The following is a 7,620-nucleotide window of genomic DNA, read 5'->3' as shown; positions in this document are numbered from 1 at the left end:
AGCAGGAGACTAGCAGGGGGCCGGCTGCAGACTGGAGATCACTTTATTTGAGATGGAATCAGTAAGAAATTTGCTGTATTTTAATCACTGTGCTGACTGATACATCAATCTTTTCTGTGATGCTGAAAGGATGTTGAACAACATTCAATATGTCAGTATTGGGAAGAATTATAATAAGAAGACAATAAGGACATAAAAGACAAGTTATATGGGCTATGTAAAATGACAGGAAAAAGACAATGTTAATATTAAAACACTAAAAAGATTCTGGTGGCAACATGAGCTGTATTATTAGAACAATATATCTAGTCATCAGAGACATACAACAACATAAAAAATGTTGGGAGTAAAAGTTCATTCTTAAACTTGGAAATAGTGGTTTGAAAAAATTATCTTAACTCCATTTAGTAGCTTTAATCGGAGCTTTCAACTAGATATAGCTTGCTGTGTTGCATTCTTTATGGTCCATTTTCTCGCTATAGCCAATGTTGGGGCAAAAGCTCTGATCATAGACTCTGGACTCTGACAGGGTCATGTCAAGTTTCACCTTTGTGCACTTGAATTCCTCCGTGAGGCAAGAGAGAGACAGCTGGAGCAGTCCATCACCATACAGGTCTATTCTGCTCAGGCAATAGGAACACCTAACTATTTCCTCATGCAAGAGCTGATTGTTCTTTTTTCATCTTTTCTATCTCCTGTGATGATGATATTGTACATGGTTAATGGCCACAAAAGGCGGGTTAGTACTCTAAACTTTAGGCACCAGATTTTCTGCTTGCCAGGCTGTCGATGTTCTCCAGACCTTTGATGGTTTCTTGTCTAAATTATTGCGCCTGATCCATGTCCTTACGTTGTGAGTCATACCATCGTCGAAGACTTTTGATTGGCTTCTCTGACACCATTGGAAGTAATACTTTGTCGATGAAGAACCAAGATTGCTGTTAACTGTTAAGATGCTTTTTGATTTGAGGCTTGATTTGCATTCTGGCCCCAGTGATGATCTCTTGAAGCTTTCCTACTAGGAGCCTAGTGCAAGGTGCTGTTGTTATCATGATTGTCATGTTGTCCATGATGGGTGGTAGATGGACTCCATATTTCAGCTGCTTGCCACCGACTACCCATTTGGAGTGACTTAGGATATTAAATCATTGTGACTGTGCATGGATGTGCACCTGGACTCTTGTGTTGCTAAGCACTCTGACTCTCTGGTGACAAAGCCTTGAGATGATATTCTACACAGCATTAACGACTGAAATACAGTTATGATAGTGGGTTTTCCCAGAGGGAAAGTGATACTTTCATTGTGTAACACCAGAAGGTAACCAGTATAGACAATGATCAAATATTCTCAACTTGAGAAAGAGTAAGAATAAGGTTCAAGGGAGACCCTATGCCCGGCTTTGTCCAGGGCCCCATAGTCACCTAATCCACCCCTGACAAGGAGACCAAGCAGTGGCTGAATCATTTTGGAGAGTTGTTAATAATAAACAGTAAAATAGCAGTTAAAATAAGTTATTTGATGTGGTTTTGGGGTAAAATGACTACTTTGTTAACATCACGGTTAAAATCCATGATTAAGGTTATGGAAGGATCGTGGTCATGCTAAAGAAAACTACGTTGACTGTCGGTTTGAAACAGGAAGATGAACAGTCTGATGTTTTGTTCATCCAAACATCCACCACAACCCTCAACCCCCTTGGCACAGACTTTGTCACTCTACAAAAATGTCATAATTCCTATAGCCGCTAAAGGGCTATGTCAATTGCATAAGGTTGTTTTGGGGCACTTGATGAAGCGACTGATGCTGTTGAAGTTTAGGGAGGACAGTCTCAGCATCTCACTTACATGACAGGAGCCATCTCAGAGGGGAAGAGATGGAGCAGGAAGCAAAGTTTAAAGTTAGAACAAGCTGATCTGTTGTGCGGTCCAGCCCTGGATACATATATCAGGTATTAATAGCCAGCAGACGGCTGAGCAATGCTGCCTGGAAGACAAAAAAAAAACTTTCAGAAGACTCCCCAAGGACCCCAGGAATAGTGCCCCCAAATCCACCTCTCATCTGCTCTTGGAGCCTATGCAAGTCTCCCCTGAAAAAAACCTCTCCCAGAACAAAATAGAAGATTAAAGCAGAGCTGAACCAAGGAGCCGGCTTCAGGTTTCGGTCTGACGGCCCTCTTGTACAGAAATAGGCCCTGAGAGTGGCGACAAAGCCTGGGCCAGCAACATGTCCCTGTTGCCAAGTCTTGCATTCCAGCTGGGTATTTTTAGTGCTGGCATTTAAACTTGGCAACACATTACATACCCATACCATCTGCATTTCCTGTTCCTGTGAATTTGGGGCGTTTGGAAGCACACATCACCACCCATTATAAAATGTGCAGCTAAGAATAGGCGTATGTGTACTCAGTAAAAGTTTTTTTACCTTAGAAATATAAAAGCCAGTATTGAGTTTCACTTCAGTACACTGTCAATTACACTGTCAACATAACGTTTTATTGAAATTGTCAAAGACCTTCGTCAGGCATCAAATTCACAATATGAAACAACATCTTTATACTAAAGCCACAGACTGCACTAAACAATCAAAAATTAAGTCAGTCACCATCAACAATTGAATGAGAAACATCCATTAAATAAGAAATGCAAAATATGCATAAGCAATTAGCAATGTGAGTTTATCCAAATAGGAAATATGGGGAGAAAGTCCATGTCTCATATCCAAACAAGAAATAATATTCATAACCAAAATAAACTAATTATACCAAAAATTACATGTTTTGAAACGCCTCTGTAAATCTATAAGTAGAAGTAAGTAGTGTTACGTGTTTTTATCTGTACAAGAGATGGACCAGGAATCTTTGGGTTATAATATCAAGTTATTTATTTACATCAAAAGTGCAACAAAACATCAAATTATACTCATGAGGGCCAATCAGCTCCACTGCTCCACAGAACATCAAAGTAGTTAACTGTGTCACAGTTTCACAAAAAGGCCCCGAATGAGCTCTAACATTTAGCCTATATCTCTAGATAAGAGGAATGTTTTCTTCTTCCTATTGGTTGTTGTAGGCCACCATTGGATGGTGGCCTTTGTTGGTGCGGTAGGCGTGATCATGCCTCTTGGCACAGTTTCATCTTTGGTGTCCTGATTTGGTACCTGTTTACATTTATTGGGAACTTACACTACATTAATTATATATGCTTGAACTTACACTACATTAAGTATACATGCTTGAACTTACACTACATTAAGTATACATATTGAACAGTAAATCTCTGGTCTGTGTCTCAGCCTGACACAAAGTGCTAAAGTTTTACCATAACATCTTCAAGGTCTCCTCATGCCTTGCGTTACTGCCGTTCAACACAACACCTGCTATGATAGAGGAATGGGCCTCTTTTCTTACGCACCCCTTATCTAGTTATAGTCTAAACAAAGCTAGCTCCCTGCACCCTGTGTGCCACAGTTCAACTCACTCTGTGTGAGTAAATCAAATCAAATCAAATGTATTTATATAGGTCAATATCACAAATTATACATTTGTCTCGGTGTGCTTTACAGACTGTACAGGTTACGACACCCTCTGTCCTTAGACCCTCGCATCGCACAAGGAAAAACTTCCTAAAAGAAACCCCATAATTAAAGGGGAAACACTTGAAGAAAACTCAGGGAGAGCAACCGAGGAGGGATCCCTCTCCCAGGACGGACAGACGTGCAAAAGATGTCGTGTGTACAGGATAAACAACATACTCTTTTTAATCATGGACATGCATATAATTCTGATAAAAAATATAAGAATATAACATCATACATAATAATGCGTATGGTACTTTAATCAAGGTATAAAAGTGCAAAAATATACATACATAGTAATGTGTATTTCACATGGATCAAGATATAAAGGTACACCAATATACATGGTGATGTGTTCAGTACATAAATCAAAGTATAAAAGTGCAGTGTACATCTAAGATTGAGCAAGTGACACTAAGCTTGGTGATAAATTCATGTTTCCACGAATAGCAAGTAATACTAAGTTTGATGATAAATTCATGATTTCCACAGTAGTAATCTAAGTCTATAAGTATCAGGCCAATACAATACTAAGTACAGAAATAGTGGAAATATCAATTACATCACCTCACATTTAATGTTATTTCAGCCAAGAAATGATCAAGATATCAAAGAAGTAGTTGTATTAGAGTAAACAATATTCTCATAGAACCACTGAATAGGAGGAAAATAATAACGCTGATGAAACTAGGAAACCTCCCCAAAAACATAAAATTAAAATTGTGATAAAAAAACAAAACTGATTTTAATTATTTCCTTCTTCATTTTTGAAAGTGTTAATGGTTGGCCTGTTTTCATCAATAGCCCTTAAATGTATTACAATTTTAATGTATAGTGATTTTCATTGTTAGTGGCAGAATTTGGCTTTCCTGCACAGGATTTAAATATCCTTTATACGAATAAGCGATTGAAAGGTAATCCAAGCTAACTGTTGATAATTCTATCTTTGGGTTTAACACCATGGTAATGCACAGTTAAGAGCAGCAGTTAACTTCAGAGGATCAGATCAAAACCTGCAAACATCATCATTCCTACAGGATCCTCACAGGGACAAAGGAGTTTACAGTAAAGTGTAAGTAACAAAGAGAAGAAGATCATTTATAGATGATCACACTCACTTTGGTGTTCCAGGGTTTCTATGAGTCCACTCTGATCTCACAACAGAGCTTCTAACAATTTTACGACACTAAATTCATTAAAGTCATTAAAGCTGCATTTTCATTCATTCCCAATGGGATTCCTGACCATGCCGTTGCCTTCACATGACTAGGCTATAAGTGCAACATTTCCTTCAGATGAACCTCATCAGACACAAACTGCTTTTCTTCTCTCTCATCTCCTATCTGCTTTGGCAGCAGAAACAATTTTGCATTATGATATTTTATATCTTTTTATCTTAGCCTTTTAATGGTGCCACTTTAAACTATTGTATTGGTGAAAAACTGGCTTTAACCGAAGGGAGTAAACCAGTTGAAAGGCCACAAGGGCCCATTGCTTTCAAAATATGGCTCTGATAGTTTAAAACATTTACAAGAATTGTGTGATGAATGTGATTTCCCGGCAGTAGGGTCGTTAAGTATGGCACAGATAGAGAAACTAGGCATGATTTCCAATGTTATTTTATACTATTTTAATTCTGCTATTTTATCTGCTATTTTATCTGCTATTTTAATTCTTCTATATTATATTATTTTAATTCTGCCATTTTATCTGCTATTTTATACTATTTTAATTCTGCTATTTTTATAATGGTACTTCAGATTAATTTACATCAACACTATGATTATTGTACTGTAAATGCTCTTATTCTATCTAATCTTGTATTAATTGTTATGTTTTTGCTCTGAAGCACTTTGGGCTGCAATTCTTGTATGAAAGGTGCTATACAAATTTATCTTATTATTATTATTATTATTATTATTATTATTTTTAACTTTTTAATGTGCATCCAAAAGTCATTATAGTTTGTTCATCATCAGACGTAAAACAAATACAAATTATATACTATATTACTATATTACTGTCGCAAACTATATCAGACATATATAATAACTAATCATTTAAAACCAAATATCATTACTTTTAATATTTGGGAAATATTTCTTGTGTTTCTACTGCTTCTTATTCTATTCTAGTCAGGTGATCATACTGTATACATTTCACCTTGGTATATTACAGTTTTTAACACGTGGTTTTGATGATGTTTCTAAGAATTAAAAACACTGCCTTTTTCACATAAACGCGCTTGTAGGTAGAAAACCAAGAGTTAACAGAACCAGTTGATAACCAGCTGTGTATACCAGTTGTCCAGGACCATCAATGTTAGGTAAGCCAAAGAGAGCCAGACTAAGACTAAGACTATGAATTTGCATTGTTATTGACTTTCTCATCAAAACAACATGAGAGGATGAATCCTCTCAGCCCACAGTTTACCACTTATTCTGTATCATTTCTGCAGTAGCTGCTCACCAAATCCCCCAGGACTGAAGTGTTAAAGGTGCACTGTGGAGTAAAAAAAGAAAAGTTATGTTGTGTGTATCCTGCTACGACCCTGTCGACAGGGGAAGGACATCATAGAAGTACAAACGTTGTTCCTTCCCCGATCCCCAGACAAAAGTCTAAACACTGAATTGCAATCAGAGTTAGATGTTTTATTATAGTAAAAGGTTACATTGTGACAACAAACTGAAGCAATATAGTTCAGGGCGAACAAAGGCCAAAACAACAAACAAAATAATCTATCTCCTCAGAAAGTGTTGAGTAACCCGAAGCAAACAAGTAGACACATACCAAACCTGACTTCCTAAAGCAAAACAGGAGAAAACTGAGCAAAAGAAAGTGGCAGCTCATACCTACAGCTTCAGTACTATTTACAAAATGTGGATTAATATTCTATTTACACAGATACCAACAGCTATCCAACTAGAGCACTAGGCCTAACAAGATGGCAAATATCCAACACACAAAGTAACTACAAAAGGGAATGGAGGCCGAGGACATATGTGCTGCTGTCAGAGAGACACCTATAGGTTGGCTTGGCCGTCAAAGATCCTCACAAGAAGAGAGCACACACTGTCATACAAATGCAGCCACACAAAATACAGAAAAATAAAATATGACCAGGGCCATAACAGGTCTAATGTGGAAGTAAATGCATTTACTTCCACATTAACTACTTACAAAGTTAGAAACCTGCACTGATCACATCCATGACCCTAACCCTAACCCTAACCCTTTACTGGCAAGCTGTTGTCTTCTCCTGCCTTTACCAGCGCATTGATGCATTTCTGAGGCGGTAATCTGCCAAGAAATGCAGCAATGTGCTGGTAAAGGATCAGTGGAATAGTGTGACACCATTGGCAGGATTGTGTCATGCATAAGTTACGCATGTGAGCCCTTTTACACGTGCACGAGGCAAGCAAAACGAAGAACCCACTCATCTAAGAAGTGTTCCATAGCGCTTCTAGATTAAATAAAAATCCACAGGATATATTTCACACTATTTTACAGTAGCTTTAAATGGCAATTTGTCATTCCGAGCATTTGGTTAGAGTGTATACAATATTCTACTTGATAGAGAAAGTATGGAACAAAAAGTAAAGTTACCATCTTCTAAAACTGTAAGAATACAAAACAGCTACTCAATTTAAGGGAAGAATTACAATTTATTACTTCCCCCCTCTTTTCACTTCTAAATTATGTGTGTGATCCTCACCGTTGCGTTGCCCGGTGGTTTGACGGGGGCTGTTATTTATGCTCCTACAACATGAAAGTGGAATGCAGTGACACCCATCATGATATGTCAGCCATCTCACAAATGTAATCCAAGTCTTGCTGTGAGACTTTGAGGAGACCAGGCTGTCCTGCTCCCCTGGGAAGGAGACCACTAATGTCTCTGCACTCAGAACTCAGGAAACTGATCTGACCAACTCCCGTCTCTCAGCCTGCTACAGCACTTCAGCAGAGAGTAAAATCTATGTTTATATGATGCAACACTAGTTTTATGAGTGCAAAATAGCAACGGAGATAGGTGGAGAGAAAGTAAG

Source organism: Cottoperca gobio, chromosome 15 (genome assembly GCF_900634415.1).
Source record: "Cottoperca gobio chromosome 15, fCotGob3.1, whole genome shotgun sequence".
Classification (NCBI taxonomy): Eukaryota; Metazoa; Chordata; class Actinopteri; order Perciformes; family Bovichtidae; genus Cottoperca; species Cottoperca gobio.
The sequence above is the reverse complement of the archived record's forward strand: the minus strand, read 5'-3'. Positions refer to the sequence as shown.